Here is an 11,881-nt window from a genome sequence, read left to right as displayed (position 1 = left end):
CTCTCTCTCTCTCTCTCTCTCTCTCTCTCCCCCTCCCCTTTTCCACTTTTTTTCTCTCTCTCCCTCCCTTCCTTGCCCCATGGAGAGGAGAAACAGCCAACCCCCCCCCTCCTCCGGTGCTTTCTCTCTGTGTGTCAGTGACCCTAGAGTTAAAACCAGTCACCGATAAATGAAGTAACCAGCTGCAATCTAGAAAGCAAGGGAAACTAATGAAGTTTACTTCATCTTCAAATTTAAAGGAGAAACAGATATTTTGAAAGGGGGGGGTGGGGGGGCAATTGTTTGATACTTGTAACATCTGACACTGGTATCTCTTGTCTATGACAGCATCAGCATTAAGAAGATACAGTAATTTTCAGTACAATGTGGGGGAGGCTCAGAACTAAGCTGCCAAGATAATGGTAAGTAGATTATTGGTGACCAGTATCTTTTATTTTTTGATTTTAAATATCTATTTATGTGTTGTCGATTGTTACATTAAGCATTTTCTGATGTTAGTCTATTTGTCTTTTTAAATTCAACTAATTGATACGACAGAAAGGAAAGAGCAGGCTAAAGTTCAATGCTCCTGATGTTTTAGTTCTTTTCAGTGCCTGCATATTTCTGTGGGTATTGTTGGACAATGCAGAATTTTAATTTTATTTAGTGCTGAGTCAAAACCTTCCATTCAATGATGTCCCTTCAGACAAGCTTTAGCAGAGCTGATGGTGCAAATCCACAATGCCGACATTGTGCAGTTTACTGTCTGATGTCTGCATTAATTCAAATAATCTAATATTTAATTCCTTCAGTATCAGAGTGCCCCTTTTGCTCTGCTATTTTACACCTCATTTAGATTGTTGGAGAAGATCATTTTAGTGGAAAAAAATGTTTTTGAATTCCTATTTGTCGATTCTATGTTCGAATAGCTGTTTGGTTGAACAGAACTTGCCGAAAAGGGCATCTATTTTGTTAAAGTATTTTGTTTTGCGCACAAGACAAGAAGCATGGACAAAAATGTGTCTTTTTGTCTATTTTTCCCTTTTGGATCTGAGGGGCAGAGGTTAAGGCAAATAATATTTATGCTATCCCTCACTTTCTCAACTCCTCTCTCCTCTTCCTCCTATATTGTGATGTACAGGATAAGTTACAGGATTTGAACCTTACTCAGAATGGATGAGCTGTAGAGAAATGCTAAATACTTCATATGGAGCTAAACATGATCTAGTAGGAGGGGGCTACACCTTAAGTGGAAGGAAGATAATGTATATGAAAAAGAGATCTAAGGGTCTTTATTATACAGTAGATTAAAATTATTGCACCAATGTCTGATGCCAGTGAGAAAGTAAATCAAATGTTGAGATGTGTTAAAAGGTCAATAGTAATGAGGTGGTTGTGCCATTTTATAAATTGTTATTACAATGGCACTTGGAATACTGTGTATAGTCCTGGCTGTCACTGTACAGAAAAGATATTTGCGGTTATTGAAATGATCCAGAAGTCTGCATCCAAAATGATTTGAGGGGATGGCAGGGTTGGAATACAGGCAGTGATTATATAAATTGGGCTTCTTTTCATTTAGAAAAGAGAAGATTATGAGCTGAGTCATTTGATGATTTTCAGATTCCAAAATGGCAAGATAATGGTGAGCACGTCTGAATTTGAAATAGCTAGCCAGAGAATTGGAGGGGAAAATAGGAAAATGTATCTGTTCAGGATCTAGAATGTTCTACATGCAAGGATGATGGAATCAAAGCCTCCAAATGAAAACAACCCAAATTATATATTCGCTGTTAGTGTTCCAACCTTACCATCCCATCAAATCATTTTGGAGACAAATAATTTGCAAGGTTCTGTGGTGGGGGTGAAGCTGGAAACTCAAGTATGAATATGTTGAATAACTTTTTCAAAGAGCTGGAATGAGCAGGGCTGACAATTGGCCAGGTGCTGAGAGATTCTAGATTTCAAAGCTATTTTAAATGGAGTGACAGTCGGAGAGGTTGTTGCCAACATTTGAAGAAATTATGAATTCAAAATGAATTTATAGAAATAACATTTCAGCGGTCAATCTATAGAACAGATTCCCTGAGGAGACAGGGAAAGTGGAAATTATTGATTCATTCAATAGCAAATTAGATTTTCATTCAGAAAGTAACATTTTGGAAGACACTAGAAGAGGAACTTGTGGGTGTGATGCACAGCGAGTGCAACAATGAATGGGTGACTTGGGTCCAATGGTTGTGAAACTCTCAACTGTTGGAGGTTGACCTCCCCTCATTGTCTAGGTCTGTTGTTGACTTGGATAGAAGTTATAAGCATTGCCGTTATTGATGTATGAGTTTGCCTACTAGGATGGTAACAGGTGTACTGGATGGATGTTGCTCTTTATTTGATCTAAAAGTTCCTCATCTTTATAATGCTTTACATCTAACAATGCCAGCAATATCTGGGACACAACCACGAAGGCTAAATGGTTGCATTGTCAAAGATTGTGCCAACAAAAGGACTTGACATGTATTCATATGTGTCCTTCACCTGGACATACCAGGAAACTGATGGGATTAGGAAATATAGTAGACAGGAGGATTAATTTTAGATTACTCCAGCAAAGTGCTGGCATTGATATGGCCTCCTATATAAGTGGCCTAGAATGATAGGCTTTGTATGTATTTTTGTTAGTGAGTAGATTATATGCCAAACCTGGTGAAAGTGAGGACTGCAGTTGCTGGAGATGAGAGTCAAGAATGTGGTGCTGGAGAAGCACAGCAGGTCAGGCAGCATTCGAGGAGCAGGAGAATCAACATTTCGGGCAAAAGCCCTTCATCAGGAATGTCAAACCAGCCACAGCCTTCTCTAGTATTGACTCCGTCTGTCTTCAGAGAGTTGGAAAGGGTACATGTGCACACAGAACCTATCCAGATCAACCCAGCGCACAAAGAATTGGGTATCGAGTAGTTCAAAGCAAATGCCCAAATCACTGAAATGAGGGGCTGACACTATTAAACATTGGAAAATATCTAATGTCAACAGAAATATATAACAACACCTGGATAACAGGTAACATTGTGTAAATACCTAGTGAAGCCTTTTGGTTCTTGATGTTTTTCGTTACTGACCCACTGTAAATTTGAAACAATGAGTTATTAATTGCACCTACAGGGATTTCACACTCTCCTTGGTTTGGTGCAAGTACAGGTTGATGAAGGTGTGGATTTGGAAATGTTAGTTTACAGCTCCTTTCGAGGTTCAGGTGAGGCTGCTTTGCCTGCATTCCCTGTGGATGGTCACTGATTTAGCCTGGAGAAAGGAGAGGAGACTGTGGAAATTGACAAAAAAGCATACCAGCTCAGAGTAAAAGGTTACTGAACCTGAAGAATATGGGTGTGGGACAGTTGTTACACGGAAGCTCTCACATACTGAATTCTGAAGCGAATGCTTCTGTACCTGCCCTCTTTTTTTTTTTGTTTCAATCCCAACACTCAAAGCATGAGATTAATATGGTGACTTTTTGTGTGGGCACTTGCAGCATTTCAGTTTCTTGCCAATTTTGATGTGTTTGCAACTGGTAAGGCATTAAGTATTTTAGATACGGCATAGTATCATGATTATTAATAATACTATAAAGAAGGATCTCATTGACTCTGAACCGGATATCTGTGTTTTGTTTTTAAGAGAAACCCAGTTAGTTCAAAACTGGACCACTTGATCCTTATTGGCATTTAAACTCTTGCAGGCAGCAGTAGCATTGGGAATTGATTTGTATTCTGCTCTGATCTCACTCTGGCTCGCTTACTTTCTCTGCTGCCATATTGCACAGTGACTATAAAGTGAGGAAGTGGAAGCTATATACTATGCATAGGTTTGTGTGACCGCATAAGTTGGTTTTGTTTTGGAGGAAACTGCTGCTTACTACTTGTTTATGACTGATTTCTGTCACATGGTTTTATCAAGATGTAGGGTTTGTTTTGATCTGTGAACAGGATATAAATTGTGCATGTAAATCATGACTTGTGCTTACTCAGCCTGTGCATTTTTGCTCCCCTTTTTTGAGGAAACGTTTGCCATTCCCACATCCTCTGCAGCTATTCTGAAGGTAATGAATCTTCATTGAATCACAGCTTTTGCTTATCCAGAGGATTAGTATCCAGGGGCTCTTCGACCATCTTACTGGATGTGTTGTCCAGGTCTAGACCTGATCAGGCCAACCACCTACAAGCATGTACATCTCGGGCTGGTCTCACTCGTAACCTGGGCGTTCCCTCTTGCCATTCATTCTGCCCCTACTTTTGGAACGAAATGTAGCTAAGATTGTAACCATTATAGTGTCAGTGAGTTTTGTGAAGATTTGCAGCTCAGGTTGAGGTTCTGGATGTAGGTTTGCTCACTGAGCTGGAAGGTTTGGTTTCATTATAGTGTCTATTGCAGGGGAAGCTCAGCAGAATCTGGGCATTATGGCTTGACTCATTCTTTACTCAGCTGCACGCAATGCATTTTCTCCATGAGTACTGAACACATTTTGAACTCTTGGCTCTTTAGGTATTGCACGCTACTTTAAATCAGAAGGTTATGGGTTCAAGTCCCATTCCAGGGCTTGAAGACATACTCCATGCTGCCATCCTCAGTGCAGTGTCAAGGGAGGTTTGCACTGTCAGGATACCATTGTTCATCTGAACATCAAACCAAGTCCCCAGCTGTCCTCTTAAGATGAATGTATAGTGTGTCATTATTTTGAAGGAAAGTCGGGAGGTTTTACTTGGTGTCCTGATCAATATTTATCCCTTGTTCAGCTCCACTGAAACAGATTATATGGTTATTATCTCATTGACATTCCTGAGTCCATGTTGTGTGCAAATTGTCCATTGTCCCACTTTATAATGGAGAGTGCACTATGAAAGTTCTTTGTCTGTGCAATGCATTGGGACATATTCAGATTGGTGAGAAGTTTTGGTTTTTGTTAATACTGAGAGAAGAACACAGTATTACTGGAATTTTCTGTTTTACCATCTGTCCTTGTGTTTTGATGCTCTGAAATTTCAATTGCTTGTGTTTTGTTTCCCCTTGGGCTGTGCCTTTAGTGCTTCTTTCTGTTATCTGACTCACATGATCTTTTGCATCATTGCTTTTTGTGACCAGTTTCTTTGTTTATTGCTGTCCTTCTTTGGAGTTAGTTTTATTTTCATTATTGCCTTCCCTCTATGCTGTCATTCCGATGAAGGGCTTATGCCTGAAATGTCAACTCTCCTGCTCCTCTGATGCTACCTGACCTGCTGTGCTTTTCCAGCAACGCAGTTTATCCATTTACCTTGTCCATCTTTCGGTCGTGAAGAGGGGACCAACTCAAGAAGTTAACTCCTCATGTTCTCATCGTTATCATCAGTTTTCAATATTTCCTGAGGATGGGCTCTGAACTTTAACCCCTTGCCAAGGCCAGAACACTTTTTTAGTGGAAGTTTGTCACCTGTCATTTTAAGTGCTGGAATCCTCCTAATGGAAAATCCCATAGTGTATTCCATCTTTTCTGACACCTATAAGCTTATCAAAAAATGTGTCCATGATGTATGGACATTGCTGGCTAGGCCAGAGGTAAAAACAAGGACTGCAGATGCTGGAAACCAGATTCTAGATTAGAGTGGTGCTGGAAAAGCACAAACGTTCAGGCGGCAGCCGAGGAGCAGGAAAATCGACGTTTCGGGCAAAAGCCCTTCATCAAGGACTTTTGCCCGAAACATCGATTTTCCTGCTCCTCGGATGCCGCCTGAACTGCTGTGCTTTTCCAGCACCACTCTAATCTAGAATCTGGCTAGGCCAGAGTCAGTTAAGAGCTAAGAACATTACTGTGGGTAATAGGGCAGACCAGATTTCTTTTCCTAAAGGGTATTAGTGAACCAGATGGATTGTTATCAAGGTGGACATTAGTTATTTGGTCATTAATAGGCCTGCTTGTTTTTTGTTCAGATTCTTATTGAATTCAAATTTGAAAGTAGGATGAGGTGATCAGAATTCTGTCTGAATCCATGTTGCCATAACCACTTTGTTCCTTGCAAGAGATCCAGTAGGGTTGCGGAAAATATTCTTTCCAAATATGATGTTGTATTAACCGGCATGTGTTTGTTTATGTTGGATTTGTTAATTGTGTTACACCAGCTGGCTGCTGGGTAGCTCCCATGTACTGACAGCGCTCTTGCAAATGTTAGGGAGGGGCAGCCATATTCTGAAACATTTCCTTTGGGATTCTGGGGGGTGTCCAACTCCTTCAGTGTTCAAAATAATAACTTGGAGCTTCTTGCATTTTACGATATTTAGGTGTTTAAGTGTGGTGGGGGGGCAGTTGAGAGATTTTCTGTTGCAAGTGGAAAAATTGGGAAAGAAGGATGTGCAGGATTGATGATATGTTTCAAGGTGGAGGACTTTGTGACTATTTAAAACAGCTTGTGTGACAATAGAGATTTAAAGTGTCAGTGAAAGTGTAGTCTGTGCAGTGAGAGGAGGGAGAATGATTAACAACAATTATTTTCACATGCTGTAAGTACGGTTTGAGGGATTTGAAAATGTAATTCATTAAATTAAGATTCTTTCTTTGATTCATTGAGCTAGTGGTGCTAATCCCGGACAGTCCTTGTGCATGAGACAATATGGGATTAGCTACAGCATACGAAAGGGAAAATGAGGAATGGAGAAATGGTGTTTTTGAAGTGAAAGGGGCACCTTTAGATTTAACAATCATGGTTTCAGCTGCTCAGAATCAAGATGGAGATGGAAGTTTGAGCGAGCAATGGATACTCACTACAAATTTTACAGAATCCCTTCTTTTCCTTTACTGTATTTGACCCAAAGTGATGGAACAAATAAAGGCGTATGTGAGAACAAAAACAAAGTTAAGATCTCAAGTTGCAAGTAATTCTGACTTGCATAGTTTTTGTCTGATGTATGACAAGCATGTGGTAAAAGTCTTCGCGTCAGAGGTGGTTGTGCATTCACCGTATTCACTGCAAGTTTATTGAGGGATAGTACATAGATGATGGCAAAGCAGGTGTGCAGGATGGAGCCCTGGCACACAACAGAGATCACAATCGACCACAAAAGGGGAAACTGAGCAGCAGTGACTGCACAGATAGTGGTAAAGTCTAGGGAGGTTGATCAGGGCAAAGAGAAAGCTATGCCAGCTGCTGTACAAGTTGATCAAGCGTTGGAATTGGGGTTGCAGGGGGTGTGTGGATGGGTTAACAGAACACTCCTGTCACTGTGGGTTTGCACATATTCTTTATTTCTGACCAACTCTACAACACATTGTTCATGATCTGGAACGCTACATGATTGGAAAGAGCTGGTTTCCACCTCCTCTCTTGCTATTGATTAATTGTTTAACTTTCTGTTGCCCCTGTTGGATGTTTTTTTCTCATCACTTTCAGTGTATCCCATGTAATAGTCATGATATGCCTGCTGTTTATATGCTACAGCACTGAAATAAACATTGATCCTATTGAGCTTGTACCAGGTTAATCTCTGCATGCGTCACCTGGTCTAATCTTATGCTCCTGCTTACACCTCCTAACTTTTCAATGTCTCTTTTTAACTCCCTTTTTGTTTTACATCCAGATGGGTATGTAAAATGCCTGCTAAACTCAATCTGTGCCCTGAATGTTCTACTGCAAATAAGTTGGGACACCAGAGGTGATTGAGCTTTGGACAAATTGTTGGCTCTGGACTTTACCGCTTTGTGTTATCTCTCAGCGTCTGATATGCTTTCAAAGGACGGAGCACTTCTTATTATTTGATTGTGCCAGGTGATCAAAGGGTGCTTCTCTTAGTTGATATCAAAACTCCTCAGTGAAATTTCACTTCAGAGTGTCCTCTTGATGCTCGCTTTGACTGTCACGGAGCCCAGGCTGATCAGGGAAGTGGCGATTAGTCAGGCATTCTGGCTAAAGGGCCCGATGATCTCATTTGTAATCAGTATGGTATGAAGGCTTGGCATGGGTGAGTAACTCACTTTCTGCTATTTTGTTCTGCTCAGCATCTTCAAAAGCTTCTGAAAGCAGCTAAATTAAAAATGGTTGAGCTTTGTGTCCTGTTGCTGGTGCATAGACCAAGTGTCCTGTGTGTAGAGCAAAGTGGGTAGGATTGTTGTTCTGAAGAATTTCAGTTTGGTGGACAGATTTGTTTTCTCCTCAATCCTAGACTGATGTTCAAAGTCTTCTAAAAGCTTTGGAAGTTCTTGCCCACCATCAGTACAGACAGCTGGAGAGATGTTCCACTGAGATATGTGAATTAATCTGTTGCTGACAGGTTCATGATAAGAACCTAAACCTTGAGCCGGAGGTCAGGCTTTCCTGGAATGTTCTGGTACAGTGCTGCTGTTTGCTTCATGCTGGTTGCAAGGGTGATGATATTGCTTCTGGCAGAGAACAAACCCATCCTGTGTTGCAGTGTGACCCTGAACTGGCAGTTGATGCGCAGTCATCGACAAGTCAGAAATCATGAACCATCTTGTTCAAGAACTTGGCTGTTGCCTGATGTCATCTCCAATCGAGCAGCTCCTCTTCCATTCGAAATGCAATACAGGATCACCACTATGGAAGGCATTGGCGAACGCGTATGCTGAAGAGGATTGGTGTGGCAACACGGCCCTGTGGAACATCGTGAATGACTGAGGATGGATAAGAACACTCCCCTTCATCCAGGATATGCATGCGATGTTTTCTTGGAACTCTCGAATCATTGAGATTAATGTCTCCAATATCTTCCAAAGGCCATCATAGCTGACTTTGTGAAGGGACTCGATCAGGCCAATAAATATGGTGGAAAGCTTCATTCTGTGACATTTAGTGCAACATCTTGAGCAGGATCTAGTGCCAGAGAATTGACTAGGACACTTGCAAAGGCTTACTGTATGCTCCTTCATAAATACTTGAGGCAATTTTTAGTCTTTTAAAAATGCTGCATAATTGCACATCATTTTCTCTTTTAAAACTTTGTAATAGCAAAGCCTATTAAAATAAATTTAAATGAAGCTCTTACATGGAAATCATTGGTATAGGTAACCCAAGATCATCCACCAGTGGAATTTTCTCTATCTCAGCATATTATTTGATGGAAAACTTTCTTTGATTTGGTGTGGTGATCGCGGCTTTTCATTGGACCAAATGGATCTGATATGTGGAAAAAAAAAAAATAATCTGGGGCCACAGAGTCATGTCTCAGTGTGCTCGCTGGAAAATGAAGCTGCCAGCACATTACAATGGATTAACTGAAATAGCACTCAAGCCCTTGTAACTTATTCATGCTCTCAGCCCTGAGCGATCACATTTCGTTCAGGTCAGTATGACCCAATGCTGAACAGGATCCCACAGGATTAATGCTCTTGCGCACCTCCTGCAGTGGAGTTTGAAGCTGAATGCTATGCACAAAGCAGTTATTGGGAGTATGACCTTGGGAATATCTAAGTGATATTCCTTGTTGGACTGCACGGGAGATGCAATAATTTGAAGTGCACTGGGACAGGCACGGTGGCACCCTGTGTGGAATCTGATGTTCCTGGTGCCAGTGTTGGCACTGGCATAATTAAGGTGCAACCACGGTTTTCCCACTGCCGGTGGTGGTAACTAGGTGACGCTTGTCGGGCAATAACAGCAAGTACTGGATGCTGCCATTGACAGACATGTTGGCAACCTGGCATATTATGCTTTTGGGGGTCTGCCCCATGCCAGCCGATAATGGGTACTTTTTAAACTGAGGATCTGCAGAGATTATCTCTCTGTTCCCTCACACATTCACATCATCATCCATGAATGCTCAGTAAGAGTACAAAATTCAGGATCTTGGAACTTTTTTTATTACCCTTGGGACGTGGCATCACTGACTCAACCAACATTCCACCTTTAGCTGCGTGTTGAGAAGGTGGTGGTGAGCTGTCTTCTTGAACAGCTGTGGATATACCCACAATGCCTTTAGAGAGGGCATTCCAAGATTTTGACCCAGCAGCAGTGAAGGATTTATGGTTCAATAAATTTCTTCTCATTTCAGATTTGCTCTATCGCCAGTCTACAATTTTACAATTTTGTTGAAATCAAATCCACAGTTTTGTCTCCTGGAACTTGAGCCCATGTCCTCTGCTGTATTGTAACTCCCAGGTTAGTGAATCCACAGTAACTCTGAATGCAACTGCCAATCATTATAATGTCACAATTGTCTCAACTGCAGTAAAAGGAAAAGCAATCCAAGTGGCATTGAATCATAGTCTGTGTTTGGGTCAGTGCAGGAAGTATTCTGGTGTGAAGCCTTTTGGCTTTTTTCAAGACAATAAATTGATTTATTTTTTAAACATTTCTCTCGCTCGCGCAGGCGTGCACGAACAAGAGAGGGGGAGATGGAATTCGACATACTTCTACCTTTTATGTGGCACCAAATGTTATAGGATCCCCTTCTCTAAGTGACCCTCTTTGTTCCAGTGGTGAACCTCGAGGACCAGGCTAAGATGCACTGCTTGGAGCCACTCACTGATTTTTAGTGACTTAAGAAATCAAAGACGTGAGAGAGAAGTGACTTCTGTGATGTCCTGTTTGCAAATGGGAGAAATGGGACTTTCCAGGCTTCCCACAACATTGTGAGTAAGAGAAATCTGAAACATTGAACTGCAACGTCCTTGGGAAGGGGAAGCCCAAGGGATAATTTGAAAGGAATATTTTTGGTTTTCTGAGGGGGCAGGAGGAATATACAATTCTCTACCACAGAAAGCGGTTCCAGTCAAGACATAGAAAGTTTTCAAGAAGGAGTTAGATGTAGTTCTTTGGGTTAAAGGGATCAAACGGTATGGGGGGAAAAGGACGAACAGGGGACTGAGTAGGATGATGAGCCGTGATTGTACTGAATGGTGGAAAAGCTCAAAGGGCTGAATGGCCTATTCCGATCTTCCTTGCAATCCAGCTGAGGGGATTTTCTTTTGTGTTTTTGTTGTTTTGTGCGTGAAATTCAGATTAGGGGTGTATTGAGAATGACCAGCTTAGAGAATTTTCAGTTCAGTGCTGGAATGAGCTTAGAGTCATAGAGATGTACCGCATGGAAACAGACCATTCGGTCCAACCCGTCCGTGTCGACCAGATATCCCAACCCAAACTAATCGCACCTGCCAGTACCCGGCCCATATCCCTCCAAACCATTCCTATTCAGATACCCATCCAATTGCCTCTTAAATATTGCAATTGTACCAGCCTCCACCACATCCTCTGGCAGCTCATTCCATACACGTACCACCCTCTGCGTGAAAAAGTTGCCTCTTAGGTCTCTTTTATATCTTTCCCCTCTCACCCTAAACCTATGCCCTCTAGTTCTGGACTCCCCGACCGCAGGGAAAAGACTTTGTCTATTTACCCTATCCATGCCCCTCATAATTTTATAAACCTCTATAAGGTCACCCCTCAGCCTCCGACGCTCCAGGGAAAACAGCCCCAGCATGTTTAACCTCTCCCTGTAGCTCAAATCCTCCAACCCTGGCAACATCCTTGTAAATAGCTTCTGAACCCTTTCAAGTTTCACAACATCTTTCTGATAGGAAGGAGACCAGAATTGCACACAATATTCCAATAGTGGCCTAACCAATGTCCTATACAGCCGCAACATGACCTCCCAACTCCTGTAGTCGATGCTCTGACCAATAAAAGAAAGTATACAAATGCCGCCTTCACTATCCTATCTACCTGCGACTCCACTTTCAAGGAGCTATGAACCTGCACTCCAAGGTCTCTTTGTTCAGCAACACTCCCTTGGACCTTACCATTAAATGTATAAGTGCTGCTAAGGTTTGCTTTCCCAAAATGCAGCACCTCGCATTTATCTGAATTAAACTCCATCTGCCACTTCTCAGCCCATTGGCCTATCTGGTCCAGATCCTGTTGTAATCTGAGGT

General features: G+C 41.7%; 1 long non-coding RNA gene across 3 annotated transcripts in view; it reads left to right on the top strand.

Moving 5' to 3' along the window:
* LOC122547782 overlaps positions 1–11,881 on the top strand; it is a 27,412-nt gene that overhangs the window by 11,448 nt on the left and 4,083 nt on the right. Inside the window, exons 2-3 of one of the 3 annotated variants that reach the window (XR_006311090.1) lie at positions 328–401; positions 10,428–10,582. This is a non-coding gene — a long non-coding RNA (uncharacterized LOC122547782). Of the gene's footprint in view, positions 1–327; positions 402–10,002; positions 10,110–10,427; positions 10,583–11,881 lie in introns of all 3 variants that reach the window. The other 2 variants (XR_006311088.1, XR_006311089.1) reach the window with 2 other exon arrangements.

The sequence above is a fragment of the Chiloscyllium plagiosum genome, unplaced genomic scaffold, assembly GCF_004010195.1.
Source record: "Chiloscyllium plagiosum isolate BGI_BamShark_2017 unplaced genomic scaffold, ASM401019v2 scaf_163, whole genome shotgun sequence".
Taxonomy (NCBI): domain Eukaryota; kingdom Metazoa; phylum Chordata; class Chondrichthyes; order Orectolobiformes; family Hemiscylliidae; genus Chiloscyllium; species Chiloscyllium plagiosum.
The sequence above is the reverse complement of the archived record's forward strand: the minus strand, read 5'-3'. Positions and strand labels throughout refer to the sequence as shown.